The 19248-nt window shown below is 39.0% G+C and overlaps 1 pseudogene across 1 annotated transcript; it reads right to left on the bottom strand.

Moving 5' to 3' along the window:
- Positions 1-17357: 17357 nt before the first annotated feature.
- LOC309857124 (mRNA decay activator protein ZFP36L2 pseudogene) lies at positions 17358-18517 on the bottom strand (annotated as a pseudogene). Its single transcript has one exon. The product of its transcript is annotated as an mRNA decay activator protein ZFP36L2 pseudogene (transcript).
- Between the last annotated feature and the right edge of the window lie 731 nt (positions 18518-19248).

Raw genomic sequence — 19248 nt, 5'->3', positions numbered from 1 at the left:
GACACTTGAGAATCACTACAACAGGCCCCTCCCCCAGAAGATCAACAAGAAATCCAGCTGAGACCAAGTTCAAATAACAAGGAGTGTGGTTTCAATACCAAGGAGAGCAGCAGAATTCCAGAGGAAGAGAAAGCAAAGCAGGGAACTCATGGCTTTTTCCTGTGATTTTTTTTAGTCTTGCAGTTAATTTAATATTTTTCTTTTTAATTATTTTTTTCTCAACTTCTGGTTAAATTTTTTTTAACTTTACCTTTTTTTCTTTTTTAACGTTTTTTTTTAGCATTTTTTTTAATTTTTTTATTTTTTATAAACATATATTTTTATCCCCAGGGGTACAGGTCTGTGAATCACCAGGTTTACACACTTCACAGCACTCACCAAAGCACATACCCTCCCCAATGCCCATAATCCCACCCCCTTCTCCCAAACCCCCTCCCCCCAGCAACCCTCAGTTTGTTTTGTGAGATTAAGAGTCACTTATGGTTTGTCTCCCTCCCAATCCCATCTTGTTTCATTGATTCTTCTCCTACCCACTTAAGCCCCCATGTTGCATCACCACTTCCTCATATCAGGGAGATCATATGATAGTTGTCTTTCTCTGCTTGACTTATTTCACTAAGCATGATACGCTCTAGTTCCATCCATGTTGTCACAAATGGCAAGATTTCATTTCTTTTGATGGCTGCATAGTATTCCATTGTGTATATATACCACATCTTCTTGATCCATTCATCTGTTGATGGACATCTAGGTTCTTTCCATAGTTTGGCTATTGTGGACATTGCTGCTATAAACATTCGGGTGCATGTGCCCCTTTGGATCACTACATTTGTATCTTTAGGGTAAATACCCAATAGTGCAATTGCTGGGTCATAGGGCAGTTCTATTTTCAAAATTTTGAGGAACCTCTATGCTGTTTTCCAGAGTGGCTGCACCAGGTGGCATTCCCACCAACAGTGTAGGAGGGTTCCCCTTTCTCTGCATCCTCGCCAGCATATGTCATTTCCTGACTTGTTGATTTTAGCCATTCTGACTGGTGTGAGGTGATATCTCATTGTGGTTTTGATTTGTATTTCCCTGATGCCCAGTGATATGGAGCACTTTTTCATGTGTCTGTTGGCCATCTGGATGTCTTCTTTGCAGAAATGTCTGTTCATGTCCTCTGCCCATTTCTTGATTGGATTATTTGTTCTTTGGGTGTTGAGTTTGCTAAGTTCTTTATAGATTCTGGACACTAGTCCTTTATCTGATATGTCGTTTGCAAATATCTTCTCCCATTCTGTCATTTGTCTTTTGATTTTGTTAACTGTTTCCTTTGCTGTGCAAAAGCTTTTGATCTTGATGAAATCCCAATAGTTCATTTTTTCCCTTCCTTCCCTTGCCTTTTGCGTTGTTCCTAGGAAGATTTTGCTGCGACAGAGGTCGAAGAGGTTGCTGCCCGTGTTCTCCTCAAGGATTTTGATGGATTCCTTTCGCACATTGAGGTCCTTCATCCATTTTGAGTCTATTTTTGTGTGTGGTGTAAGGAAATGGTCCAATTTCATTTTTCTGCATGTGGCTGTCCAATTTTCCCAGCACCATTTATTGAAGAGGCTGTCTTTTTTCCATTGGACATTCTTTCCTGCTTTGTCGAAGATTAGTTGACCATAGAGTTGAGGGTCTATTTCTGGGCTCTCTATTCTGTTCCATTGATCTATGTGTCTGTTTTTGTGCCAGTACCATGCTGTCTTGATGATGACAGCTTTGTAATAGAGCTTGAAATCCGGAATTGTGATGCCACCAACGTTGGCTTTCTTTTTCAATATCCCTTTGGCTATTCGAGGTCTTTTCTGGTTCCATATAAATTTTAGCATTATTTGTTCCATTTCTTTGAAAAAGATGGATGGTACTTTGATAGGAATTGCATTAAATGTGTAGATTGCTTTAGGTAGCATAGACATTTTCACAATATTTATTCTTCCAATCCAGGAGCATGGAACATTTTTCCATTTCTTTGTGTCTTCCTCAATTTCTTTCATGAATACTTTGTAGTTTTCTGAGTATAGATTCTGTGCCTCTTTGGTTAGGTTTATTTCTAGGTATCTTATGGTTTTGGGTGCAATTGTAAATGGGATTGACTCCTTAGTTTGTCGTTCTTCTGTCTTGCTGTTGGTGTAGAGAAATGCAACTGATTTCTGTGCATTGATTTTATATCCTGACACTTTACTGAATTACTGTACAAGTTCTAGCACTTCTGGAGTGGAGTCTTTTGGGTTTTCCACATATAGTATCATATCATCTGTGAAGAGTGATAATTTGACTACTTCTTTGCCGATTTGGATGGCTTTAATTTCCTTTTGTTGTCTGATTGCTGAGGCTAGGACCTCTAGTACTATGTTGAATAGTAGTGGTGATAATGGACATCCTTGCCGTGTTCCTGACCTTAGCGGAAAAGCTTTCAGTTTTTCTCCATTGAGAATGATATTTGCGGTGGGTTTTTCATAGATGGCTTTGATGATATTGTGGTATGTGCCCTCTATCCCTACACTTTGAAGACTTTTGATCAGGAAGGGATGCTCTACTTTGTCAAATGCTTTTTCAGCATCTATTGAGAGTATCATATGGTTCTTGTTCTTTCTTTTATTGATGTGTTGTATCAGATTGACTGATTTGCGGATGTTGAACCAACCTTGCAGCCCTGGAATAAATCCCACTTGGTCATTGTGAATAATCTTTTTAATGTACTGTTGAATCCTATTGGCTAGTATTTTGTTGAGTATTTTCGCATCTGTGTTCATCAAGGATATCGGTCTATAGCTCTCTTTTTTGGTGGGATCCTTGTCTGGTTTTGGGATCAAGGTGATGCTGGCCTCATAAAATGAGTTTGGAAATTTTCCTTTCATTTCTATTTTTTGGAACAGTTTCAGGAGAATAGGAATTAGTTCTTCTTTAAATGTTTGGTAGAATTCCCCCGGGAAGCCGTCTGGCCCTGGGCTTTGGTTTGTTTGGAGATTTTTAATGACTGTTTCAATCTGCTTACTGGTTATGGGTCTGTTCAGGCTTTCTATTTCTTCCTGGTTCAGTTGTGGTAGTTTATATGTTTCTAGGAATGCATCCATTTCTTCCAGATTGTCAAATTTATTGCCGTAGAGTTGCTCATAGTATGTTCTTATAATAGTTTGTATTCCTTTGGTGTTAGTTGTGGTCTCTCCTCTTTCATTCATGATTTTATTTATTTGGGTCCTTTCTCTTTTCTTTTGGATAAGTCAGGGCAGGGGTTTATTATTTTATTAATTCTTTCAAAGAACCAGCTCCTAGTTTTGTTGATTTGTTCTATTGTTTTTTCGGTTTCTATTTCATTGATTTCTGCTCTGATCTTTATGATTTCTCTTCTCTTGCTGGGCTTAGGGTTTCTTTCTTGTTCTTTCTCCAGCTCCTTTAGGTGTAGGGTTAGGTTGTGTACCTGAGACCTTTCTTGTTTCTTGAGAAAGACTTGTACAGCTATATATTTTCCTCTCAGGACTGCCTTTGTTGTGTCCCACAGATTTTGAACCGTTGTATTTTCATTATCATTTGTTTCCATGATTTTTTTCAATTCTTCTTTAATTTCCTGGTTGACCCATTCATTCTTTAGAAGGATACTGTTTAGTCTCCATGTATTTGGGTTCATTCCAAACTAACCTTTTGTGGTTGAGTTCTAGCTTTAGAGCATTGTGGTCTGAAAATATGCAGGGAATGATCCCAATCTTTTGATACCGGTTGAGTCCTGATTTAGGACCGAGGATGTGATCTATTCTGGAGAATGCTCCATGTGCACTAGAGAAGAATGTGTATTCTGTTGCTTGGGGATGAAATATTCTGAATATATCTGTGATGTCCATCTGGTCCAGTGTGTCGTTTAAGGCCTCTATTTCCTTGCTGATCTTTTGCTTGGATGACCTGTCCATTTCAGTGAAGGGAGTGTTAAAGTCCCCGACTATTATTGTATTGTTGTTGATGTGTTTCTTTGATTTTGTTATTAATTGGTTTATATAGTTGGCTGCTCCCACGTTGGGGGCATAGATATTTAAATTTGTTAAATCTTCTTGTTGGACAGACCCTTTGAGTATGATATAGTGTCCTTCCTCATCTCTTATTATAGTCTTTGGCTTAAAATCTAATTGATCTGATATAAGGATTGCCACTCCTGCTTTCTTCTGATGTCCATTAGCATGGTAAATTCTTTTCCACCCCCTCACTTTAAATCTGGAGGTGTCTTAAGGCTTAAAATGAGTTTCTTGGAGGCAACATATAGATGGGTTTTGTTTTTTTATCCATTCTGATACCTTGTGTCTTTTGACAGGGGCATTTAGCCCATTCACATTCAGGGTAACTATTGAGAGATATGAATTTAGTGCCATTGTATTGCCTGTAAGGTGACTGTTACTATTTATTGTTTCTGTTCCCTTATGATCTACCACTTGTAGGCTCTCTCTTTGCTTATAGGACCCCTTTCAATATTTCCTGTAGAGCTGGTTTGGTGTTTGCAAATTCTTTCAGTTTTCGTTTGTCCTGGAAGCTTTTAATCTCTCCTTCTATTTTCAATGATAGTCTAGCTGGATATAGTATTCTTGGCTGCATGTTTTTCTCGTTTAGTGCTCTGAAAATATCATGCCAGCTCTTTCTGGCCTGCCAGGTCTCCGTGGATAAATCAGCTGCCAATCTAATATTTTTACCATTGTATGTTACAGACTTCTTTTCCCGGGCTGCTTTCAGGATTTTCTCTTTGTCACTGAGACTTGTAAATTTTACTATTAGGTGACGGGGTGTGGGCCTATTCTTATTGATTTTGAGGGGTGTTCTCTGAACCTCCTGAATTTTGATGCTCATTCCCTTTGCCATATTGGGGAAATTCTCCCCAATAATTCTCTCCAGTATACCTTCTGCTCCCCTCTCTCTTTCTTCTTCTTTTGGAATTCCAATTATTCTAATGTTGTTTCGTCTTATGGTATCACTTATCTCTCGAATTCTCCCCTCGTGGTCCAGTAGCTGTTTGTCCCTCTTTTGCTCAGCTTCTTTATTCTCTGTCATTTGGTCTTCTATATCCCTAATTATTTCTTTTGCCTCATTTATCCTAGCAGTGAGAGCCTCCATATTTGATTGCACCTCATTAATAGCTTTTTTGATTTCAACTTGTTTAGATTTTAGTTCTTTTATTTCTCCAGAAAGGGCTTTTATATCTCTCGAGAGGGTTTCTCTAATATCTTCCATGCCTTTTTCGAGCCCGGCTAGAACCTTGAGAATTGTCATTCTGAACTGTAGATCTGACATATTACCGATGTCTGTATTGATTAGGTCCCTAGCCTTCGGTACTGCCTCTTGTTCTTTTTTTTGTGTTGAATTTTTACGTCTTGTCATTTTGTCCAGATAAGAGTAAATGAAGGGGCAAGTAAAATACTAAAAGGGTGGCAACAACCCCAGGAAAATATGCCTTAACCAAATTAGAAGAGATCCAAAATCGTGAGTGGGGAGAAAGGGGATAAAAAGAGGTTCATAAAGGAAGAAAGAAAAAAAAAGAAAAAAGAAAAAAAGAAAAGAAAAGAAAAGAATTTTTAAAAAAAGAAAACACCTAAGAAAAATGTAAAAAAGAAAAAATATATATATTAGATAAACTAGTAAAAAATCGTAAAAAAAGAAAAAGGTAACAGTTAAAAAAAAAAAATTTTACCCGAAGGCGAGAAAAAAGAAAAAAATGAAAAAGGAAAAAGCCATGAGTTCCGTGCTTGGCTTTCTCCTCCTCTGGAATTCTGCTGCTCTCCTTGGTATTGAAACCACACTCCTTGGTAGGTGAACTTGTTCTCAGCTGGATTTCTTGTTGATCTTCTGGGGGAGGGGCCTGTTGTAGTGATTCTCAAGTGTCTTTGCCCCAGGCGGATTTGCACTGCCCTTACCAGGGCCGGGTTGAGTAATCCGCTCGGGTTTGCTTTCAGGGCTTTCATTACCTGAGCGCTTTCCGTAGAGTTCCGGAGGACGGGAATACAAATGGCGGCCTCCTGGTCTCCGGCCCGGAGGAGCTGAGAGCCCAGGGCCCCACTCCTCAGTGCGCCCTCAGAGAACAGCGCCCAGTTACTCCCTCTGCCTGACCTCCGGCCGCGCTCCGAGCTCACCGAGCCTGCGACTGGTTCAAGGTAACACCGAGCTGTGAGCTTACTGTCGGCTCTGTCTCTGCAGCCGGCTTTCCCGTTCCAATACCCGCAAGCTCTGCGACACGCAGACACCCCCGATCCTTCTGTGACCCTGCGGGACCTGAGGCCACGCTGACCCCGCGTGGGCTTTGCCCCGGTTTAGCCTCTGGAGCGATGTCCCTCAGCGGAACAGACTTTTAAAAGTCCTGATTTTGTGCAGCGTTGCTCTGCCGCTTGCCGGGAGCCGGCCCCTCCCCCCGGGGTCTATCTTCCCGTCGCGGTCCTACCTTTCAGAAAGTGGTTGTTTTTCTGTTTCCAGAATTGCTGTTCTTCTTCTCTTCGATCTGCTGATGGATTTTCAGGTGTTTGCAATCTTTAGATAAGCTATCTAGCTGATCTCCGACTAGCTGAAGCAGTCTCAGCTTGCTACTTTTCCGCCATCTTGACTCCTCCCTTTTTTTATCGTTTTTTTAACTAGTTTATCTAATATATATATATATTTTCATTTTTATATTTTTCTTAATTGATTTCTTTTTTATCTCTTTTCTTTTTTTTTCTTTTTTCTTTCTTTTTTCTTTCTTCCTTTTTGAACCTCCTTTTATCCCCTTTCTCCCCCCTCACGATTTGGGATCTCTTCTAATTTGGTTAAAGCATATTTTCCTGGGGTTATTGCCACACTTTTAGTATTTTACTTGCTCCTTCATATACTCTTATCTGAACAAAATGACAAGATAGAAAAATTCAACACAAAAAAAAAAAAAAACAAGAGGCAGTACCGAAGGCTAGGGACCTAATCAATACAGACATTGGTAATATGTCAGATCTAGAGTTCAGAATGACAATTCTCAAGGTACTAGCTGGGCTCAAAAAAGGCATGGAAGATATTAGAAAAACCCTCTCAAGAGATATAAAAGCCCTTTCTGGAGAAATAAAAGAACTAAAATCTAACCAAGTTGAAATAAAAAAAAGCTATTAATGAGGTGCAATCAAAAATGGAGGCTCTCACTGCTAGGATAAATGAGGCAGAAGAAATAATTAGGGATATAGAAGAACAAATGACAGAGAATAAAGAAGCTGAGCAAAAGAGGGACAAATAGCTACTGGACCACGAGGGGAGAATTCGAGAGATAAGTGATACCATAAGACGAAACAACATTAGAATAATTGGAATTCCAAAAGAAGAAGAAAGAGAGAGGGGAGCAGAAGGTATACTGGAGAGAATTATTGGGGAGAATTTCCCCAATATGGCAAAGGGAATGAGCATCAAAATTCAGGAGGTTCAGAGAATGCCCCTCAAAATAAATAAGAATAGGACCACACCCCATCACCTAATAGTAAACTTGACAAGTCTCAGTGACAAAGAGAAAATCCTGAAAGCAGCCCGGGAAAAGAAGTCTGTAACATACAATGGTAAAAATATTAGATTGGCAGCTGATTTATCCACGGAGACCTGGCAGGCCAGAAAGAGCTGGCATGATATTTTCAGAGCACTAAAGGAGAAAAACATGCAGCCAAGAATACTATATCCAGCTAGACTATCATTGAAAATAGAAGGAGAGATTAAAAGCTTCCAGGACAAACGAAAACTGAAAGAATTTGCAAACACCAAACCAGCTCTACAGGAAATATTGAAAGGGGTCCTATAAGCAAAGAGAGAGCCTACAAGTGGTAGATCATAAGGGAACAGAAACAATAAATAGTAACAGTCACCTTACAGGCAATACAATGGCACTAAATTCATATCTCTCAATAGTTACCCTGAATGTGAATGGGCTAAATGCCCCTGTCAAAAGACACAGGGTATCAGAATGGATAAAAAAACAAAACCCATCTATATGTTGCCTCCAAGAAACTCATTTTAAGCCCGAAGACACCTCCAGATTTAAAGTGAGGGGGTGGAAAAGAATTTACCATGCTAATGGACATCAGAAGAAAGCAGGAGTGGCAATCCTTATATCAGATCAATTAGATTTTAAGCCAAAGACTATAATAAGAGATGAGGAAGGACACTATATCATACTCAAAGGGTCTGTCCAACAAGAAGATTTAACAAATTTAAATATCTATGCCCCCAACGTGGGAGCAGCCAACTATATAAACCAATTAATAACAAAATCAAAGAAACACATCAACAATAATACAATAATAGTAGGGGACTTTAACACTCCCCTCACTGAAATGGACAGATCATCCAAGCAAAAGATCAGCAAGGAAATAGAGGCCTTAAACGACACACTGGACCAGATGGACATCACAGATATATTCAGAACATTTCATCCTAAAGCAACAGAATACACATTTTTCTCTAGTGCACATGGAGCATTCTCCAGAATAGATCACATCCTCGGTCCTAAATCAGGACTCAACCGGTATCAAAAGATTGGGATCATTCCCTGCATATTTTCAGACCACAATGCTCTAAAGTTAGAACTCAACCACAAAAGGAAGTTTGGAAAGTACCCAAATACATGGAGAATAAACAGCATATTTCTAAAGAATGAATGGTTCAACCGGGAAATTAAAGAATTGAAAAAAAATCATGGAAACAAATGATAATGAAAATACAACGGTTCAAAATCTGTGGGACACAACAAAGGCAGTCCTGAGAGGAAAATATATAGCAGTACACGCCTTTCTCAAGAAACAAGAAAGGTCTCAGGTACACAACGTAACCCTACACCTAAAGGAGCTGGAGAAAGAACGTGAAAGAAACCCTAAGCCCAGCAGGAGAAGAGAAATCATAAAGATCAGAGCAGAAATCAATGAAATAGAAACCAAAAAAAAAAAAAAAAAAAAAAAAAAAAAACAATAGAACAAATCAATGAAACTAGGAGCTGGTTCTTTGAAAGAATTAATAAAATAATAAACACCTGGCCCAACTTATCAAAAAGACAGGAGAAAGGACCCAAATAAATAAAATCATGAATGAAAGAGGAGAGATCACAACTAACACCAAAGAAATACATACTATTATAAGAACATACTATGAGCAACTCTACGGCAATAAATTTGACAATCTGGAAGAAATGGATGCATTCCTAGAAACATATAAACTACCATAACTGAACCAGGAAGAATTAGAAAGCCTGAACAGACCCATAACCAGTAAGGAGATTGAAACAGTCATTAAAAATCTCCAAACAAACCAAAGCCCAGGGCCAGACGGCTTCCCGGGGGAATTCTACCAAACATTTAAACTAATTCCTATTCTCCTGAAACTGTTCTAAAAAATAGAAATGAAAGGAAAACTTCCAAACTCATTTTATGAGGCCAGTATCACCTTGATCCCAAAACCAGACAAGGATCCCATCAAAAAAGAGAGCTATAGACGAATATCCTTGATGAACACAGATGCGAAAATACTCAACAAAATACTAGCCAATAGGATTCAACAGTACATTAAAAAGATTATTCACCATGACCAAGTGGGATTTATTCCAGGGCTGCAAGGTTGGTTCAACATCCGCAAATCAGTCAATCTGATACAACACATCAATAAAAGAAAGAACAAGAACCATATGATACTCTCAATAGATGCTGGAAAAGCATTTGACAAAGTACAGCATCCCTTCCTGATCAAAAGTCTTCAAAGTGTAGGCACAGAGGGCACATACCTCAATATTATCAAAGCCATCTATGAAAAACCCACCGCAAATATCATTCTCAATGGAGAAAAACTGAAAGCTTTTCCGCTAAGGTCAGGAACACGGCAGGGATGTCCATTATCATCACTGCTATTCAACATAGTACTAGAGTTCCTAGCCTCAGCAATCAGACAACAAAAGGAAATTAAAGCCATCCAAATCGGCAAAGAAGAAGTCAAATTATCACTCTTCACAGATGATATGATACTATATGTGGAAAACCCAAAAGACTCCACTCCAGAAGTGCTAGAACTTGTACAGTAATTCAGTAAAGTGTCAGGATATAAAATCAATGCACAGAAATCAGTTGCATTTCTCTACACCAACAGCAAGACAGAAGAAAGACAAACTAAGGAGTCAATCCCATTTACAATTGCACCCAAAACCATAAGATACTTAGGAATAAACTGAACCAAAGATGCACAGCATCTATACTCAGAAAACTACAAAGTATTCATGAAAGAAATTGAGGAAGACACAAAGAAATGGAAAAATGTTCCATGCTCCTTGATTGGAAGAATAAATATTGTGAAAATGTCTATGCTACCTAAAGCAATCTACACATTTAATGCAATTCCTATCAAAGTACCATCCATCTTTTTAAAGAAATGGAACAAATAATTCTAAAATTTATATGGAAGCAGAAAAGACCTTGAATAGCCAAAGGGATATTGAAAAAGAAAGCCAACGTTGGTGGCATCACAATTCTGGATTTCAAGCTCTATTACAAAGCTGTCATCATCAAGACAGCATGGTACTGGCACAAAAACAGACACATAGATCAATGGAACAGAATAGAGAGCCCAGAAATAGACCCTCAGCTCTACAGTCAAGTAATCTTCGACAAAGCAGGAAAGAATGTCCAATGGAAAAAAGACAGCCTCTTCAATAAATGGTGCTGGGAAAATTGGACAGCCACATGCAAAAAAAAAAAAAAAAATGAAATTAAACCATTTCCTTACACCACACACAAAAATAGACTCAAAATGGATGAAGGACCTCAATGTGAGAAAGGAATCCATCAAATTCCTTGAGGACAATGCAGGGAGCAACTTCTTCGACCTCAGCTGCAGCAAAATCTTCCTAGGAACAACGCCAAAGGCAAGGAAAGCAAGGGAAAAAATAAACTATTGGGATTTCATCAAGCTCAAAAGCTTTTGCACAGCAAAGGAAACAGTTAACAAAATCAAAAGACAACTGACAGAATGGGAGAAGATATTTGCGAATGACATATCAGATAAAGGACTAGTGTCCAGAATCTATAAAGAACTTAGCAAACTCAACACCAAAGGAAAAAAAAATCCAATTAAGTAATGGGCAGAGGACATGAACAGACATTTCTGCAAAGAAGACATCCAGATGGCCAACAGACACATGAAAAAGTGCTCCATATCACTGGGCATCAGGGAAATACAAATCAAAACCACAATGAGATATCACCTCCTACCAGTCAGAATGGCTAAAATCAACAAGTCAGGAAATGACAGATGCTGGCGAGGATGCGGAGAAAGGGGAACCCTCCTACACTGTTGGTGGGAATGCCACCTGGTGCAGCCACTCTGGAAAACAGCATGGAGGTTCCTCAGAATGTTGAAAATAGAACTGCCCTATGACCCAGCAATTGCACTATTGGGTATTTACCCTTAAGATACAAACGTAGTGATCTAAAGGGGCACGTGCACCCGAATGTTTATAGCAGCAATGTCCACAATAGCCAAACTATGGAAAGAACCTAGATGTCCATCAACAGATGAATGGATCAAGAAGATGTGGTATATATACACAATGGAATACTATGCAGCCATCAAAAGAAATGAAATCTTGCCATTTGCGACAACATGGATGGAACTAGAGCGTATCACGCTTAGCGAAATAAGTCAAGCAGAGAAAGACAACTATCATATGATCTCCCTGATATGAGGAAGTGGTGATGCAACATGGGGGCTTAAGTGGGTAGGAGAAGAATCAATGAAACAAGATGGGATTGGGAGGGAGACAAACCATAAGTGACTCTTAATCTCACAAAACAAACTGAGGGTTGCTGGGGGGAGGGGGTTTGGGAGAAGGGGGTGGGATTATGGGCATTGGGGAGGGTATGTGCTTTGGTGAGTGCTGTGAAGTGTGTAAACCTGGTGATTCACAGACCTGTACCCCTGGGGATAAAAATATATGTTTATGAAAAATAAAAATTTAAAAAAAGAAAAATATTTATACTTCATAAATGAAAAATTAAGGCTTTTGCAACACAAATTGAGGGACTTTGTTTCTCATAGACTTACATTTCAAGAAACATTTATTAAAAAATTCTATAGAAAGAAGGAAAATTATAGATATCAAAAACTCCGATCTACTTAAAGAGGGAAATTATTAGAGAAGAAATAAATGAAAATAAAACAAAAATTTTGTTTTTCTTTATTTAAAAAAATTAATTTTGTCTATCATGAAATTTATAAGGTGTACAGCATGTAACTTTGATACACTTACATATTGTAATATGATTGCCATTGTAGTGATATTTATTATATTACTTAAATGGAGTACAATATTGTTGTCTATATTCATTTTATTGTGCATTAGATCTCTGTGGCTTATTTATTACTCATTATGTAGAGTATATTACAGTTTTTATTTGTTATATATATATTACAGAGTATATAACAGTATCTCTTTGTTAATATATAATTTGTTTGTTCCAAATAAAACAATGCATTTGATGATATATACTTGTTTCTGTATCTAACATACAACATATGCTTATGTATGCTTATATAAAATAAAGTGAATGAAAGCACTGACAGAAGATGGGAAGTTCATGTGAGGTGTGTTTCATTATTATAGGTTACTTACACTATCTGTGAAGCTGTATGGTGTTATTTGAAAATTACCTTTGATTAGCTGTAAATGTATATTGCAAATTCTATGGCAACCACTAAAAAAAAAAAAAACTAAAAGAAAATATAGTTAATATGTTAAGAAAAGAGATAACTTGGAACAAAAGAAAAATGCTTAATTAAAAACAACATGACAGAAAGGAGTGGAAGACAAAAATAGAAAATATTGGGGTGACAGATAGAAAATAGTAACATGATAAATATTAATCCCATTATGTCAGTAATCACCTTGAATGTCAATCATCTAAATATGACAATTAAAAAATCGTTGGAATGGATTTATAAAATCCCAACTCTATGTAGTCTGTAAGAAAACAACTTTATTTATTTATTTGTTTGTTTATTGATTTTTTAAAATTGTATGTATTTATTTGACAGAGAGAGACACAGCAAGAGAGGGAACACAAGCAGGGGGAGTGGGAGAGGGAGAAGCAGGTCTCCTGCTGAGCAGAGAGCCCTATGTGGGGCTCCATCCCAGGACCCGAGGACCACAACCTGAACTGAAGGCAGATACCCAACCACTGAGCCACCCAGGCACCCCATAAGAAAACAACTGTAAAACATAAAGACAGGGGTGCCTGGGTGGCTCAGTGGGTTAAGCCGCTGCCTTCAGCTCAGGTCATGATCTCAGGGTCCTGGGATTGAGTCCCGCATCGGGCTCTCTGCTCAGCAGGGAGCCTGCTTCCCTCTCTCTCTCTCTCTCTGCCTGCCTCTCCATCTACTTGTGATTTCTCTCTGTCAAATAAATAAATAAAGTTAAAAAAAACCATAAAGACATATGTAAATTAAAAGTAAGTTAATAGAGAAATATATTTAATGCTAATAAAGATTATAATACTAATATTAGACTGAATAAACTTGGAAGCAAGTGAAGTCAGTCTCCAAGGAAACATAACAGTTCTTAGTGTGTGTGAACTTAGTAAACGATCATCAAAATATATGAGGCCAAAATTTATGAGGCAAAAACTTGTAGAAGTACTAAGAGCAATAGATGAATACATTATTTATAATTGGAAACTTCAGCACTCCTCTATCAGAAATGGATAGATCTAGCAGGCAGAAAATCAGTAAGGACACAAATGGAATCAACATTGCTATTAATCACCTGGCTATAATGGACATCCATAGACTATTTCATCTAACAGCAGATGGACATTCTTCTCAAGCTCACAGGGAACATTATTTGAGATAGACCACATGCTGGATACATACAAACCATGACCAAATAAAAACCATGACCAAATGGGATTTATTACAGGTATGCAAGATTGGTTTACCATCTGAAAATCAATTAATGTAATACTTCACAGCAACAGGCTAAATGAAATCACACGATCATATCAAAAAATATCAATAAATGCGGAAAAAAAGTATTTGACAAAATCCAATACCCATTCATGATAAAAACTCCCAGTAAACTAGGAATAGAGGGGAATTTCCTCAACCTGATAAAGAATATCTATTAAAAAAAACTCTACAGCTAACACTATACTTAATGATGAGAAACCAGAAGCTTTCCCACTAAGATCAGGAATAAGGCAGGGGTGTCTCCTCTCACCAATCTTTTTCAATACTGCACTAGAAGTATTAGCTAATGCAGTATAATAATGAAAGGAAATTAAAAGTATATAGACAGGTAAGGAAGAAATAAAAAAGTCTTGTTTGGCATTATTATCTATGTAAAAATCCAAATGAATCCATAAAAATATTCTAGAACTAATAAATGATTATTATAAGGTTTTAAGATATAATATTGATGTACATAAGTTAATAGCTTCCCTGTATACCAACAGCAATTAATAGGTGAAATTTGAAACTGAAAATGTAACATCATTTACATTAGAATCATAAAAAATGAAATATTTAGATATATGAAAAGTACAAAATCTACATGAAGAAACAAAAAAAATCTGATGAAAGGAATAAAGATGAAATAAAATTAATTTCTGGTCTATCTATGAAAGATATTTTTGAAAGAATGAAAAAAGAAACTACAGATTTAGAGAAAATATTTATAAAAGATATACCTGATAAAGAGCTATTATTCAAAATATATAAAGAACCCTTTTTTAAAACTCAAGAGGATAATAACCAAAAAAAAAAAAAAAAAAAAAAAAAAAAGGGGCATCTGGGTGGCTCAGTAGGTTAAGCCTCTGCCTTTGGATCGGGTCATGATCCCAGGGTCCTGGGATCTCTGCTCAGCAAGAAGCCTGCTTCCTCCTCTCTCTCTCTCTCTGCCTTCCTTTCTGCCTACTTATGATCTCTCTCTGTCAAATAAATAAATAAATAAAATCTTTTAAAAAAAGTGGGGAGGGAGAGAGAGACTGAAAATAAACCAATGACTTTAACAGACACCTCACCAAAGAAAAGATATAAATGGCAAATAAACATGAAAAAAAATTCTGCACATCATATGTCATCAGAAAATGTGAATTATAACAATAAGATACCACTATACACCTATTAGAAAGGCCAAAATCTGGAACATTGACAACAGCAAAGGCTGGTAAGGCTGTGGAGCAACAGGAATTCTCATTTATTCTGGTGGGAATACAAAACAGTGGATTCACTTTGAATGACTATTTGGTGTGTTTGTTTGTTTATTTTCCAAGCTGAACATACTTTTACCACACAACCTAGTCATTACATTACTTGATATTTACTCAAAGCATTTGGAAACTTATACCCCCACCACCCCATACTTAAATGTTTATAGCAACATTATTCATAATTACCAAAACTTAGAAGCAACTAAGATGTTCTTCAGTGGGTAAATGGATAAACTATGATACATCTAAACCATGGAATATTGTTCAACACTAAAAAGAAATGACCCATCAAGCTATGAAAAGTCACAGAGGAAAGTTAAATGCATATTACTAACTGAAAAAAGCCAATATGAAAAGACTATACACTGTATGATTGTAAGGATATTCTGGATAAAGCAAAATTATGGAGACAGTAAAAAAAGATCAGTGGTTGCCAGGGGTTGGGGGACAGATTAATAGGTGAATTACCAGGATTTTAGGGTAGTGAAACAATGCTGTATACTACAGTGGTAAATACATATCATTATACATTTGTCCAAACCCCCAGAACATACACCAAGAGTGAACCCTATTATAAACTGTGGACTTTGGGTGGTAATGATCTGGGGTCCTCAGTTATAACCAATGTACTAATCTGGGTGGGGGGATGTTGATAATGTGGGGAGGACAAGGGTAGAAGGGAAATCTTTGTACCTTTCTCTCATATTTGCTTTAAACCTAAAAATAATCTTTAGGGGCGCCTGGGTGGCTCAGTGGTTTGGGCTCCTGCCTTTGGCTCGGGTAATGATCTCAGGGTCCTGGGATCGAGCCCCACATCGGGCTCCCTGCTCCGCAGGAAGCCTGCTTCTCTCTCTCTCTCTCTCTCTCTCTCTCTGCCTGCCTCTCTGCCTACTTGTGATCTCTGTCTGTCAAATAAATAAATAAAATCTTTAAAAAAAATAAAAATAAAAATAATCTTTTAAAAAATTAAGAATGGCTGATATAAATAAAACACTGACTAAATGGGTCCACAACACGTTATTTTCTTTTTTTGTTGTTTTTTTTTTATTTGTTTGTTTTTTGTTTTCCCAAAAAATTTATTGGGGGAAAAATACAAAACATTTACAGTACAATGTTTAAAGTCACAATTTGTAGTGAACTGATTCCCCAAAATAGATTACAACTCAAGTTGACTTATCTTGTTACATTCAAAAACCTACTTCTGTCAAAATAGTCCCGAGTACATACATACATAGTGCCCCATCTGTACCTACATACAAACTAAAGCTACTGCTCATTCATTCGCTGTCCAGGAAAGCATTCCCGCCTACCTACACACGCAAAAAAAAAAAAAAAAAAAAAAAAAGTACAAGTTTTGGAATTTTCTGTAGTGAAAACAAGGCACATTCATGTACTACATACCATTCTTAGCACTAAGAGGTGGCCTCTTCACTTTAGATCTATATTAGAAAGTGGTAAATATCTTCTCCTTTCGTGCAGTTGGCCAAAGGCACTGTGAAACTAACTCTCCCACCCCATTATTGCTACATGTCTTTAAATGCAGAGTAGGTCACAGTAGAATTGGTGGGATAAACAAAAAACATTTTTCTTCTTGCTAATTTAAAAAGCTGGAATGACAAAAAACATTCCACATTTAAGCCTGCTTGCAAAGTATGTGGTCAACTTTTTTTTTTTTTTTTAAAGTTGGATGAGCTAAAACCATTATACATTCTAAGAAAACTCATAAGATATTCCTCAAACTACTTCCACAGCATCAGGATAGATTTCTGTAAAGAAATCATGCAATCTTTCCAAATTTACGTAAACAAGGAAAGAAATTAATGAAATAAATATTACATGCAATCTCTTAAGATTTTTTTACTCATTTACAATAAAATAACCAAGTGAAGTTACAAAAGGCCTATATTATTGTGAAAAGAACATACACGCCACATTCTGCCAATTAATAATGACAATCATAATTTAACATAATAAAAGAATATATATCTATTGCTTTTCATCATACTTGATAAATACAGTATGAACAAAAATTTCAATGTATACTTTTCACAAAATAATAAATAAGTTAAATGGTTTTTTCATATTGAGTTGTGGTGCACTGGTGCAAATCAATTCAAAACAGCTAAAATTTCAGCAGTTATTCTCCCAAGCGTTGTTGCTGGCGCACAAGACCAAAGAGGAGGCCGCGCTTGGGGCTCTGGGCGCTAGCAGATCCTCGGCGCCCCCTGTGCCGTACAGCAGCGCCGCTGCGGCCACAGCCACCGCCGAGGCACAGCACGTCGCAGCACCCGAGGGCGTGGAGGCTGCGGAGGCAGAGGAGCAGGACCAAGCAGAAGAGGAGCAGGATGAGGCTGAGGAGCAAGAAGGTGGCGGCGGCGGCGTGCGCGACGTGGGGCTGTTGAGCAGCAGCGGCGACTCGCGGCCCCCCCGGGGGCTGGTGGTGGCCCGATGGGAAGCCTGAGAAACTGAGGCTGTGATGCAGCTTGGGCCGCAGCTTCCGCGGGAAGCCCAGGTGCAGCGCGTCCCGCGCGCTTAAGGCGCGCAGGTCCCCAGAGGCGCCCCCAGACGGCGCGGGCCGCCGCTCATCTGCATTGTGGATGAAGTGGCAGCGCGGCCCGTAGGGGCAGAAGCCGATGGTGTGGAAGGTGCGGCACAGCTCGGTCTTGTACTTGGGGTGCCGGGTCAGGCTGCGTAGCCCGTAGAAGCAGTGCGCGAACTGGCACTTCTCACCATACTTGCACGTGCCGCTTTCCTGGAAGGGCCAGCAGAGCTCAGTCTTGTAGTGCCTGGGAGTTGATCTGGGAGCCTCCGCCCCGCTTCTGCTGCTGCTGCTGCTGCAGGTGCAAGAGGTGCTGGCTGCACTCGCCATTCTCGCTGAACGATTGGCCGCCAAATTTGTTCTCCTAGTTCTTCAGGGCCGTGCCTCCGCCCCATGATGGCTCCTTGAGTGTGACATAGGAGACCCGGCCGCCCTCCGCCCCGCTGCCACAGCTGCTGCTGTTAGCCGCGCCCGGGAACTTGGGGGAGCAGCTGCCCGGGCTAGGCGCGGGGTGGGCGAGCGCCTGCAAGTTGCTGGCCCAGTGCCATCGGAGAAAGCACAGCGTGAAGCCCGAGCTAGCGGCCGCGACCACCTGCGTCCCCACCGCCTTCTTGTCCAGCATGTTCAGATTGAGGTTGGCCAGGGATTTCTCCGTCTTGCACAAGAAGTCGATATTGTAGAAGGCGGACAGAAATGTGGTTGACATGTTTCTGGATCCTGTAATGGTCCAAATTGCAGGCAGGGAGATCCGGAGGAGCCCTCAGGGCGGCCACGAAGAATAATGGGTGACCAGCGGGGGAGGGACCGAAAGTTTGCCAGGGGACGAGGCAAGAGGGAAAGGGAAGCAGCGCGACCTGGTTTGAGGGTGCCCGGGAGTGCGTAGTGGGGGGAAAGAGGACAGAGGAAAAAGAGCTCTCCTCCGCCCCTTGGGGGTGCCCGGCCCGTCCGCCCCCCACCCATTCACCCCCCCACCCCCCCACCCCCCGCGTGGAGCCCGCGACAGCTAGCAGACTGCTGGACCACAACACGTAATTTTCATTTGTCATTTCATTTGTTTTCTTTAACTTCAATCTAAATAAGTAAGTTGGTGCCTAAAAATAAATGTCACACCACAAGGAAAACTGGTGTCAAACTTACCAGAGCTGCGGTTATGTGAAGCTCTTAGTATTTGGTTTAGGAAGCAAGGTAATATGGAAGATAGAAATTCATTTAATTGATATTTACTGAGAACTAAGTATGTGTTGGACACTGTACTAAGCTTTGAAATCAGCAATAAATAAGGAAGATATAGTTCTTGCTCTCATGAATCATAAATAATATATATTCAATAGACCCATTTTCCCTTTTTTTTAGAATGAAGAATAGGGCAAATGATCGAATGAGGGTTTAAAACTAAATCATACAGTGTACTCTACCACAGTTTTCTAATTAAAGTGTTAATGAATAACCTTAAGCAACCAAAATAGAAATCTGAACTTTAAA

The sequence above is a fragment of the Mustela nivalis genome, assembly GCF_964662115.1.
Source record: "Mustela nivalis genome assembly, contig: HAP1_SCAFFOLD_405, whole genome shotgun sequence".
Lineage (NCBI taxonomy): Eukaryota > Metazoa > Chordata > Mammalia > Carnivora > Mustelidae > Mustela > Mustela nivalis.
The sequence above is the reverse complement of the archived record's forward strand: the minus strand, read 5'-3'. Positions and strand labels throughout refer to the sequence as shown.